At 41.7% G+C, this 13398-nt stretch overlaps 1 protein-coding gene across 2 annotated transcripts in view; it reads left to right on the forward strand.

Moving 5' to 3' along the window:
• Positions 1-13398, forward strand: part of RPUSD3 (RNA pseudouridine synthase D3) — a 320316-nt gene that overhangs the window by 190587 nt on the left and 116331 nt on the right. The gene's annotated exons all lie outside the window — the stretch shown is intronic.

A 13398-nucleotide genomic window follows, 5' to 3' on the forward strand; every position in this document is an offset into this window, starting at 1 on the left:
AGAAAAGGATGGGGCTTCAGGGCGGCCAGGTGGCTCAGCAAGTAGGAGCACCGGCCCCAGTGTCGGGATGACCTGGAGATCGAATCCCGGGCTCAGACACTCAGCACCACACCCAGAAATAAAAAAAAAAAGAAAAGAAAAGGATGGGGCTTGCATCAGCCAGACTCTGCCTACAAAATAGCATTATTGTGAGACTCAGAATGAGAATACAGACAGACAGACAGATACAGCCTCCCCCCCCAATATATAGACATTGGTGGTGGTATGTCTACCCTGAACAAAAAACTAAGGACACAAGTTTTTAAAATAGCTCCATTCTCTAAGGAATTTACATTCTCCCAGGGGAGCACAACATTTACACAGGATAGAATAGAAAATAATTTGTCAGCTGAAGAAATGAGCAGTGGCTTCTCATAGGTGAAACCAGAGTTGATTTTTAAATGGCAAATCCAAATTTGTTGTGAGGCAGTGGTGCATTCCAGGCAAGCATGTGCAAAGGCCTGGGGGCAGGAGATGGAGATAGCAATACCCACCAGCCTGGGTTTGTTTATATAATTTATATATAATGATATAATTTATCACTGTCTAAATCAGACAAACTCTGAGCCCCAAAGATCATAAATGCAGAGCTAGAAGGGGCTGTAGAGGTCATTGAGCCCAATCATCTTCCCTTACAGATGCAGAATAGGAGGCACCCACAGACATTCAATGACTTGCCCAGGGTCACACAGCTGGTCAGTGTTGGAGGCAGGATTCAAACCCTGGTATTCCTGGCTCCCAAATCCCAACACCCAGGCCATGACATCCAGTCACCTGAAGTGATTTCTCCGAGATCATCCAGCTTACTTAGGGGGAGTCCTATTACTGTGTTTTCTGCAGTCTGATGCTCTTTCAGCCATAAAATAAGCTCAGTTTTATTTTGTGTTTCTGAATTAACACATCACTGAAACCAACTGTGACCCCCCAAGTGGGAATTGTGCAAATTACAATGTAGATGGAAAGTCTTGTCCAGGAGATTCTGGCCATAGACAGTCACCATAATGCTTAGAACATTAAGAGAAAAAAATCACAAGGTAGGATGCTTCCAAACACTGGACTGAAAGATAAATTCAGAAATGAAAGCAATGTAAAAAAAAAGTTCAGGGACTTGTCAAAGAGCCTTATAGTTGATCAAAAGCCAGCACTTTTTATTGTTCTTACCTAAAGGTTAAGTAAGAAATTGCAAGCATGAGGCTAGGCAGGAGGAGCAGCTTCTTCTAGCTTCCTAGCTGTGTGACCCTAGCCAAGTCACTTTACCTCTGTTTGCCTCAGTTTCCTCATCTGTAAAATGGGAATAATAATAGCACCTACCTCTCAGAGTGGTTGAAGATCAAATGAGAATATTTTAAGAGTGCATAGCACAATGCCTAATATGTAGTAGGTGTTATATAAATATTTAGCTATTAGGGGCAGCTAGGTGGCATAGTGAATAGAGCACCAACCCTGAAGTCAGGAAGACCTGAGTTCAAATACGGCTTCAGATACTTGACACTGGCTGTGTGACCTTGGGCAAGTCACAACTCCAATTGCCTTGTCTTCCCCCCTTCAAAAAAAAACTATTATTCTTACTCTTTGAAACAGTGATAGCTGGTGAATCTTTTATCCCTCTTTGGATGCTCATTTCCTGTCAGCACAGACAAGAAAAGAAATCTCAAGACTAATTTGGGGACCTTCTAAGAGAGGCAGCAATATGGTGGTGTGTAGCTCCAAGAGTACTGGGTCAATGACCAGCTCTCCAACTTATACTCAGTAAGTCAGTCCAGATCTTTAAAATGAAGGGTTTGGACTAGTTAAGGTCTGAAGTCCCTTCCATGATCCAGCAGTTAACCCAGCACCTAGCACGTGGTCAGAGTTTCACATGCTGAACGGAAAGTCAACAGACTAGGGGGTTCTAATCCTGGCTTCCAAGACCACTGAAAAAGTTGGAATGGACAGTGCTAAGGTTGCTTCTGGTTCTAACATTCTATAATCAGGAACATGGCGGGGCCGCTTCTAAGACCCCAGTAAGTTTAATTACCTCTGCTGGAGAGCCTGTCATCCAAGAAGCAGCACATCTGTAAACCTGAGATGATTGACTACATTCTTGGCAAAATGTTAGAACATAGAGAGATACTCGTGAGCATTTAAAAAGAGAAGCAAAGAACTTTACAAACCCATGTGACTATGAAGAATGGGTCATACCAGACTAAGCTCATTTCCTTTTCTGAAAGGATAATTAGAACAGTGGATCCAAGAAATGATCTAATCATATTATACCCAGGTATCAGCAAAGCACAGTCTTCCACACCATCTTTGTAGAAAAGACAGAGAGATACATGGGCAGCTAGGTGGCACAGTAAATAGAGCACCAGCCCTGGAGTCAGGAGGATCTGAGTTCAAATCCGGCCTCAGACACTTAACACACACAGACACACACACCTAACCGTGTGGCCTTGGGCAAGTCACTTAACCCCAACTGCCCTCCAAAAAAAGAGAGATACAGGCTTGATTATAATGCACTTAAGTTGGACTTATAACTGCTTGGATGATGGGCCCCAAAGGGGAGTAACCCATAGGTTCATGGAGGAATAGCTTCAGTGGGATGCCATGGGGATCTGTCTTCAGTCTTACCTTGTTCTGATATGAATGATACAAACATTGTGATTAGTGCTGAGGGTACAAACTCAAGACTGAGATAGCCCCTGCCCTCAAGGAGCTTATATTCTAACAGGGAGACAACGAAGAGGAGATGAGGACAGGGATGGTGGTAGTCCTGATTTTTGAACCCAGAGCAAGTAGGAAGAAGGGGCAGCTGGTCATGTTGATGGGGGTGCTTGGATGCTTGTGCTTGAACCCCACTTCCAAGATCACACTTCTCTCTAGCATCAAAACACTATCCCTGACAGTTTTTTCCCCATCCCAAGGACACTATGCCTAGCAATAACTCATGTGTGGACCCCAGTGAGACAAACTATCTTTCCCTCTGACAAGAACAAGCTGATCTGAACTGGGTTGGGGATGGGGATAACCCAGAGCAAATCTCAGGAGATATGATAGGGGTGGAGCTCCTTAAAGGCAGGGGTGGCATTTTTTTACTTTATATCCTCAGGACTTGGTACAATCCTTGGCAGGAACATAGTAAGTACTTAATAAATGTTTGTTGACTGGCTGACTTATGCTCGATGATTTTAGCTCAATGTAATGGAGACCTTCCTAACATTCAGAAACCAAATGGACTGCCTCAGGACGGAGTCGGTTCTCTCCCGCTAGAGGTTTTTTCACATGACCATTTGTTGGCAGTCTTGTAGAAAGACGTTTTGTCCAGGGGCCTCGGTCTCCGAAGTCACTTCTAACTTTGAGATAACTTTGATTCTGTGATCGGTCCTGGTCAATTTTTATTTGGTAAAACCAAGACTAGGCTGCCTTGTTTGGCAGACTGGGACTGAGGGAAGAATCTGTTATGCCTGGAAAATCTGCCGATAGGAAATCAGCCACTCAGGAAGTTTGTGCAACCAGCTGTCAAGGAGGTGAAAGAAGAATAACAGGAACCAAAAACTAGGCCAGCCACCTCATTCCGAAGTCAAACAAACTCTTAATGCCTAGAGCACTTAGCAGTTTTAACCCTTGGAGGTCTCTAGATCCAGCTCTAGACTTGTTAAGTAGACTGTTGAGTCTTAATCCCCCAGTTTCATGGCCTTAATCTCATACCCTAAAAAATCCCTTTCAAGCACAGTCAACACATTAGTTAACAAGTTTTGGCCTATCCAGGACATGCCAAGCACTGACCTAGGTACTGTGGGGGCTACAAGAGAAATGTAAGGCCTAGTCTCCTGCCTTCTGAAATGTATAATCCATACAGGAAAAATAAAAGAGTGATAGGACAATGTATAGATAGTCATATGCTAAAATGACCTGGTTACTCCACAGACTAGAAGGACTACAGACTTTCAGAGATGGGGCAAATCAGTATGGTCTGGCAGAGTCTGGAAAGGTTTCAGAAGGAAAGGGAGGTATTGCTGAGTCATAAAGGATGGGTTAATTTTTGGTAATGGAATGAGCAGAAGGAAGTAGAGGTTAAGAATGTTGGTGGGACCCTTTGCTGGCATGGGCTTATACATGACTTCACTCCTATGTGTAGGAGGGGCTAACGGGTGGGGAATTCACCAGTCTCCAGAAAGATGATGCAGAAAAACTTGAGTAGCCCTCCAACTCTGGATTAGAAGTAGCACCAATTGAAAAATGGTCAGTGTTGTGTATTGGAAAGAATAATGACCTTAGAGTCAAAAAAAGTTAAGGTCCCCACTTTGAAGCCTGCTAGCTATTTGACCTTGAACCATAAGGCTGTGGGGGAGCTTCTCCACGGCAGGGACTGCCTTTTGACCCTCTTTGTATCCCCAGTGCTTATTTACTACAGTGCCTGGTATATATGACAAGTTGTTTCCCCGCCCCTTCCCCATAAAATGAAAAGCTTGGACTAGAGCAGGAGTTCTTGGGCCCCTCTGGAAGTCTGGGGAAGCTTATCTCAAAATAATGTTTTTAAATCAAAAAAAAAAATGCACTGGATGACAAAGGAAACTAATTACACTGAAATTCGGTCACTGGAATGTTTTTAAAACAAGTTCAGGGATCTCAGGTTGAGTCTCTGATTATTAGACAATCTCCTCCCGCTCTAACATTCTGTATGGGAGCTGGGAGTCCAGCTCCAACTCCTACAATCTCATAGTACCAATAATTTTCCCAGTTGGTCTGAATGTTCTTGTTCAATTGTTTCAGTTGTGGTTGACTCTTCATGACCCCATTGGGTCTCAGCAAAGATACTTGAGTGGTTTGGCATTTCCTTCTCCAGCTCATTTTATAGATGAGGAAACTGAGACAAACATGGTTAAATGACTAGCCCAGGGTCACTCAGCTGATAAGTGTCTGAGGCCAGATTTGAACTCAGGAAGAGGAGTCTTCCGGGTTATAGGCCCAGCACTCTATCCACTGCATCACCAAGCTATCCAAATTTGTCTGAATAGATCATGATTTTCCCCTTAAATATGATTTGAACACAACCAGAAGGAAGAAAGCAAAGATAATAAAGATGAATGAATGAGCATTTATTAAATACTTTATATGGGTATAGCAGCAACCACACTGGCATACCTAGGATGGCTGCTACCCTAGCTCAGGCTCTTAGATCTGCTTTACTAGGAAAGATAGTTGTTTAAGGGGTCGACAATCTTTTTAATTACACTCACACAGAAGAAAAATCAGTACCCTGAACTTCAGAGAAAATCCAAATAAAGAAAATACAAGCAGAGAAATAAAGACCAACAAGCCGGGTTTCTAACTGTCTAAGAAACTGGCACACATCAATAGACAGATCTAACTGTCTGACCAAGGCAATACATACATAGTTACCAGAAAGAGAAGCACCAACATCTGGGTTTTATATATACACCCTTTTTAGAGGCAGAGGGCAAAATCACTACCCTCTTGTCTCAGTGCCTAATTAGAAATTAACAAAAGGTGTGAAAGCCTTCCTACAAGCAAGTGTCCCCTAAGCAAGCTTCCTTTAATGGGCTCCACCTGAGACTTATTAATGGATGGGGAAGATCTTCTATCCCATTAACACTACAGTGGGCAGAGTACTTCTCTGGGTGCTGGGGTTACAAATAAAAAAGGCTTTGCCCTCCAGAGCTCACATTCTAATAAGGAGAAGATAATACATAGAGGAGATTTCAGATGTAGGTCAAATGGAAAAATCCAGGGGCCTTTATGGAGTAGCAGAAAAGCAGAGGGTAGTTAGATCTTCCTAAATGTCATTTCCATTAGGGAAAAAACAAACAAACAAGAAAAAAACAAAGAAGAAAACTTCTATTGTGTTCTGAGGTTGGACCATTTGACCTGGCCAAGGACTTTGGTAGTAGGAACTCTCTTTTTTCAGGCTTTAGTTGCTGTGGTTACCAGAAGGGGTGGAGGCTGAAGGACCTGCAGAGGCAGCTCCAAGGCCAAATATCCCGAAGGATTGCTTCCCAGGACTATGGCTTTGGGGCCGTTGTGAAAGTAGAGCCAGTGATCTGGATGGGGGTGCTATTTTTCCCCAGATCTCTTAGGGATACCTGCCAGTTAGAGGCGGTTGGTGATGGCGGTGGGAGTGGAAGGGGGATACAAGGGCTGTACTCTACAAGGGTTGCATCCATCAATGATGCCAAATTGGAAGCAGGACCAATAGTCTTTTGGGCACTGTTGTTCCCAGGACTCTAGGATCAGGGTCCTAGACTATTTCCACCAAGGGTCAGAATTGAGGTGGTGGTGAAGGTGTTTTGCTACCCCTAACACAGGAAACCCCTTGTCTCTCCTTTAGGGTGACTGGACAATCTCTCAGCAATTGATGGTGATGGTAACAAGGATAAAGGGCCACCTTCTCCCCAAGGGGTTGTTTTCCTTAATTTTGACTATGGGGACTAGGCTGGAAGCAAGGCTATGGAGGAGACTGCTGCCCATGGTTATTCAGGCTTACCAGACTGTGGGTGGTAGGTCAGAGTTTAGTGGTTATTATGGCAAGGATGTTGGACCCCTTTTCCACAATGGTTGCCTCTCCTTGATGCTGGCTGCAAGGTCAGGTTGAAAGGTTGAAAGCAATTTTTATTTTAATTGAGAGACATATTTAAGAAAACCCCATAGTAAATATGTTTCTAAACAGTAATTTTGTATAATTACATTTCAGCACCAACCTCTACATTTCCTTCATTTTCCTTATGAATTTCAACCAACCTCTTCTCTCTCATGGGCATTAAATCAATTAATGGAAATTGGAGAGGAACAGCCCTCATCGTTTCAAGAATTCATGCTAATAATGTACTTCTGTGAAGACATCAAACAACAAGAATTTTCACCTATCTGCTTTGTTCCCCCAGCCCCAGATAACAGATCTAGACTGTTCTGTTCTCACATGTTTGAGACTCGGGACATTTGATTTAGGGTCTTCCTTGTCAAAAAGGCTTTCTTGAAGATTGGACTGGTTTTGAATCCACTCCAAAAATTTTGCTGTCGTTTTCATGTATTTTGAGGCTCAGCTCATCTACTAAGCTAAAGGTGATTAATGGAAAGAATGCTGACTTTGGAATCCAAGGTCATAGGTTCAAAGTCCACCTCTGATTCTTACTATCTATGGGACCTAAGCAAGGCAAAGCAGAAGCATTTTTGTAAAGGTTTATGCTAAACAGAGCAGCTGGGTGGTTCACTGGAAAGAGTGATGGGCTTGGAATCAGAAAGACTTGGAGTTCAAATTCAGTTTGAGACACGTCCTAGCTATGTGACCCTGGGCAAGTCACTATACCCTGTTTGCCTCAATTTCCTCATCTGTAAAATGAGCCGGAGAAAGAAATTGCAAACCACTCTAGTATCCGCCAAGAAAACTCTAAATGGGGTAATGAAGAGTCAGACATGACTGAAAAACAACTAAACAACAACAAATATGCTAAACACTGGGCAATATAAACAGAAACAAAATGGCACTCACTGCCCTAAAGGAGTTTACAACCTAATAGAGGAAGACAGCACATAAAAGGGAGCTGGAAAGGGGGTGGGTGGACACCCAGAAAGTCAGAAACCCAGCCAGGAGAGGAATGAATAAATGAAGGTTGGCCAGCCTGGACCCCTCCACAAAATGGAGGACCCAGGAGGAATCTGCCAGTGGGAGAAGGCGACCAGCATAGCAGAGGGGTGTTGTGCGGTTTGATGGATATTCCGGAGTGACATTACAAATGAGGCATGGTGTTGAAGTCAGGAAAGTCAGAAGCATAGCTGCAAGAGGAGTGAGCAAGTCACTTGACTTCCAGGGGTCTCAGTTTCCTTATCTATGAATTATGGGAGTTGGACTAGATGACCCTGGCTATCTCTTCTAGCTCTAAATCTATGGTCTTATTATCTCACCCACTGAAATTATAATAATACACTTTGCACGTTTTTTTAATTAGATTTTATTTTCAGGTATACATTTTCTTCCCATTTCCACTTTCAACCCCCCAAAGTGAAAGCAAGAAAATCAAAACCCATTAAGAAGATGTGTAGCCAAGAAAAACATTTCCCACATTGTCATCTCTCCCTCCCTCCTTCCCTCTCTCTCTCTGCCTCTGTCTCTCTTTCCTTCTCTCTCCCCCTCCCTCCCTCTCTGCCTCTGTCTCTCTTTCCTTCTCTCTCCCCCTCCCTCCCTCTCTGCCTCTCTCTTACTGTCACTTTCTCTGTCTCTCTTTCCCTCTCTCTCCCTCTTCTATCTATAAATAGACATATGCTCTACCCCTTCCTTCTGCTACTTGTTTTCCATGTCTAACCTCAGGCCAATCTAGACAAAATGGAGAAATAAACCAAGTTTTGATTCACGGAATTGTAGCATTTTAAAGAGATCTGAGAGATCATCCATTTATATCTCTATATAGTTGTATCTATCAATAATCTAGATAGATATGCCTATCTAGAGAGATATCAATATAAATAGATACACATACACACATCTGCAGGCACTCATTTATGCATCAATCTGCATACCTCTCTGTCTGGAAATGGTTGCTCAGAATTCCTACATTTTTCAAAGTCATTTGTCTTTTCAATATTGTTATAGTTTATACAATAACAATTCTCCTGGTTTTGCTCACTTTCCTTTCCTGATTTCTTAATGTGGGGAATTTGAAGAGAAGAGGAGGTCACAGGGAAAGAATTCAGAGCTGAAAAATAAAAGAAAATTGAATTTGAAAGAGAAAAGATAAATTTTCCCTTTTTCAATCAAGCTATCACCCAAGTGTTTATTGAGCACATGCGGTGCTGTAAAAGTCTCAGCCCTTTGCTCTCTAGGGTACTAAGGTAAGACTAACAACCATGAGAACATAGGAGAGTAATTTTCCGTCAGGATAATAATCACCTGCTAATTGTGGGGGGATGGCTCCAGCAAAGGCAAAGGGGAAGGACATTCTAATTTCAGGGAAAAGTTCCAGTCCTCCCCAGGCCCATGTGACTTTTAGAACCTTCTCCAAATCACTCCTTAATCCACAGCTTCTGCCCTCCAAGGCCCTGAACTCTGCTCTTCCTCTCTCTCTCCACTTGGTTTGCATGACTGACCTCAGGCCAGAGGAGAAGTAAACAAAGTTTTGATTCACAGAAAAATAGAATTTTGAAGCTGCAAGAAACCTTAGAGATCATCCAGTCTTTTTAGAGAGGCAAAAAATAAGGCCCCAGGAGAGGAAATTGCATCACCCGATATCACTGGATAACTTAGTGGCTGAGCTGAGGAAGCCAGGGAGGGAGAGATGACAGTGTGGGAAATCTTTTTCTTGATTACACATGGTTTTTTTTTTTAAAGCAATCAGGGTTAAGTAACTTGCTCAAGGTTACACGGCCAGTTATTTCTGGGTGTAGTGCTAAGTATCTGAGCCCGGATTTGATCCCCGGTATCCTGAAACTGGAGCCGGTGCTCTTACTCGATGTGCTACCTGGCCACCCCGACTACACATGTTCTTAATGGGTTTTGCTTTTCTTGCTTTCAAGACCTTTCATTTTTCCAGTAGTTATACTAGGTCTCCCTGTCACTTCTCTAGAAGGAAACTCCTCGCCATCTAAGCTGGCTCTCTTCAAAAGCTGACTCCACCATTTTTCTGATCCCCTTAGTGTATAAACTGTTTGTCTTGTGCCCCATTCCCTAGACTTCATTTCCTAATTAAATAGATTCAACCCTATTAACATATTCAAAGAGTAATAATGAACTTTAACTTTGCTACCCTCCAGCTGGACATTTTAATGAGATAAGCAGTGTAGGGGTGGCTAGGTGGTACAATGGATAGAGTACCCAGCCTGGAGTCAGGAAAACTCCTCTTCCCAAGTTCAAATCTGGCCTTAGCCACTTACTAGCTATGTGTCCCTGGGCAAGTCACTTAACCCTGTTTGCCTAAGTTTTCTCATCTGTAAAATGAAACGGAGAAGGAAATGGCAAAACCACTCCAGTATCTTTGTCAAGAAAATCCCAAATGGGGGTCACGAAGAGTTGGATACAACTGAACAACAAAGAAGTATGGACAGTAACACCCCTCTGGGGAGCCTCCCTTGAGGATAGCTGCTAAGTAGAATTCTAGTACACTCAGTGTCCCCACTGAGAGGAAGGTGTCACTTCTTTAAATATAGTTTATGGGCCCACACCGGTGTGCTTGCCATGAACAGCTAGCCAGGAGACACAATTAGCTCTTAGCAAAGGAATTTTTTAAGATGGTATTCTAAGAACAGTAACTACGAAAGATTTTGTTGTTGTTTAATTGTTTTCAGTCACGTCCAACTCTTTGTGAATCCTTTTGGGGTTTTCTTGGCAAAGATACTAGAGTGGTTTGCCATTTCCTTCTCCAATTTATTTTACAGATGAAGAAATTGAAACAAACAGGGTGTAGTGACTTGCCCAGGGTCACATAGCTACTAAGTGTGTGAGTTCACATTTGAACTCAGGTTTTCCTGATTCCAGACCGAACTCTATCCGTTGTGCCACTTAGCTACCCCTTTGCTACAAAATAATTACAAAATATGTCCCACTAATATACATAGAATCGATGAATGAAGTAAACTCAAACTTAGAGTACACTAATAGTGAGGCACATACTTGGGTAGTCACAGTAGTCAAAGCAACTCACAACTCTAGAACTTAAAGATGTCATATGCTTTTTCTCCTTGCATAGTCCTCATAAAGCTCATCTCTGGGTATAGTATCTCATTCTAAGTCATCAAAACCTAAACAATGTCTTGCCACTAGACTTAGATAGCTCTGGAAGAGAGAGTGAGGCTGACAACTTTTCAGAGCTCTGCCTCACTTAAACCCACAAGTCAAGACACCACCCTCAAAACGTCATTGATTCTTTTTAACAACAACAACAAAGTGCAGCCTCTCTTTTGGGCTGGTCACTCTACTGGGCCCCAGGGTCTACTCTTCTCCATAGGTAGACTCTGAATTGCCGGTACTAACTGACTCTTGAGTTCATTACCGGCCCTATTTACTGTTGCCAGAGGTCCCATTCATTGTCTCTGGTGACTGCCCCTCTTTATCCATATCTACCTGTGGTATGTCTATTTACTTTTGTGGACTCCCAAACTGATTCAATTGTGGGAATAGATGTCTTGCTCTGGGCAAGTTTCTTGGGAGCTAGCTTCATGATCAGTGGGGGAGAAAAAGAAATCATCTGGACCCCAACCCCTTTTATAATTGCAATGGTCTTTTCCCCATGGCCTAAAATACCAGACCTGGGTCACTGGTTTGTTTTTTTTTCAAAGGGCCATCTGGGAAATATTCAATTTCTGTTAGCTAATACCAATCAACCCTATTTAGAGGGTAGCTTACCTTCTAATTCAATTAAGGGCTTTGCACATTTTAAAGTATTAATACCTTGTTAACACATTAACACTTCTTTTTTATTTAAAATGTTTTTTCAATTACATGTAAAAACAATTTTTAACATTCATTTTTTAAAAATATGAATTCCAATTCTTTTTCTACTCCTTCCCTCACCTCTCCCCTCCCTAAGACTATAAGTAATTTTATATAGGTTATACATGTGTGATCATGCATAACTTATTTCCATATTAGTCATATGGAAGAAAACACAGACTAAAAAAACCAATAGGAAAAAATAAACTGAAAAAAGTATGTTTCAATCTGCATTCAAATTCTTTCTCTGGAGGTAGATAGCATTTTTCATCATGAGTCCTTCGGAACTGTCTTAGATCATTGTATTGCTAAGAATAGCTAAGTCATTCATAGCTGATCCTCATTACAATATTGTTGTTACTGCGCACAATGATTTCTTGGTTCTGGTCACTTCACTTTGCATCAGTTCATGTCTTTCTAGGTTTTTCTGAAATCATCCCAGTCCTCATTTCTTATAGCACAATATTATTCCATCACAATCATATCCCACAACTTGTAAAGTCATCCCCCCAACTGATGGGCATTCCCTCAATTTCCAATTCTTTTTTATTATAATCAGAGCTGGCACTTCTTATCTTGTGATTATAGCCTGACGTGTTAACAATTCTTGTGATTATATATACTAGGAAGGGCAAAAATTAACTAGTCAAAGATCATCTGTCTCTTTCTACTTCATTCAACTTAAATAGAAATAACACTGGGTGTGGGGCAATAGACTAGAGCAGGGCAAAATCGTACTAGTTTTCAAAGAAGTCAACAAACTCCAGTGATCTTGACTTTAGTTCTGGGGGAAATTCTAGAAAGAATCATGAAAGAGATGGTTGATAAATATCTAGAAAATGTAGTGGTTATGATTATAATAGGTAACAATTATTCAGTGTTTACTATGTTTCAAGCACTGTGCTAAGGGCTTTCCAAATATTATCTCATGATCCTCATGACAATTCTATTCCTCCAAGTCATTGGGTTATTCTTTGATTACAAAGAATCAATTTGGCTTCATCAAGAAAAAATCCTGGGGCCAATGTGAAGGAACTGGGATTGCTTAACCTGGAGAAGGGAAGACTGGAGGGGAACATAACTTTCTCCAAGTATTTGAAGGCCCATCATTGGAGGAGGGATTAAGTTTGTTCTTTTATTTAACCTATGGAATGGAACTGGGAGCACTGGGTGGCAATAGTGAAGAGGAAACTTGGGCCTTCCTAACAATCAGATCTGTCCATGAGTTGAGTGAGCTGTCTCAGGAGATGGTAAGCTCCTCTTCCTTAGAGGCCTCCAGTTGGTGACTAATATTTGTTGGGCATATTGGATATGGAGTATTGTTTTGGACTCAATGGCCATTGGAATCCCTTCCAACTCTCTGATTCTGTGAGAATCTGTGGGAGAACATTGAATCCCAGTTCTATCATTTATTATTTATGTGATCTTAAGCTGCCAAATCATCTCTGGATCTCAATTTCCTTATACAGGCATTTTGTTGTTGATTTGTTTTTTCATTCATGCCTGACTCTTCATGACTCCATTTGAGGTTTTCTTGGCAAAGATACTGGAGTGGTTTGCCATTTCCTTCTCCAGCTCATTTTTACAGATAAGGAAACTGAGGTAAACAGGGTATAGTGACTTGCCAGGGTCACATGGCTAATAAATGTCTGAGGCCAGATTTGAACTCAGGAAGATGAATCTAGCACTCTATCCACTGAGTCAACCAGTTGTCCTTTATATGTGCACACCTCAGAGATATTGTGGATTCAGTTCTAGAAGACTGCAATAAAGCAAGTATTGCAATAAAATGAAATACAAATATTTTTGCTTCCCAGTCCATATAAAAGTTATGTAATCTATCAAGTGTGCATGCGATAATAGCGTTATGTCAAAAAAGTACATATTTAATTTAAAAGTACTTTATTACTTAAAAAAAAAGCTAACTTTCATCTGAGCTTTCA

Source organism: Petaurus breviceps, unplaced genomic scaffold, assembly GCF_028583685.1.
Source record: "Petaurus breviceps papuanus isolate PSGF00001 unplaced genomic scaffold, PetGlider_PUasm1.0 174, whole genome shotgun sequence".
NCBI classification, from domain to species: Eukaryota; Metazoa; Chordata; class Mammalia; order Diprotodontia; family Petauridae; genus Petaurus; species Petaurus breviceps.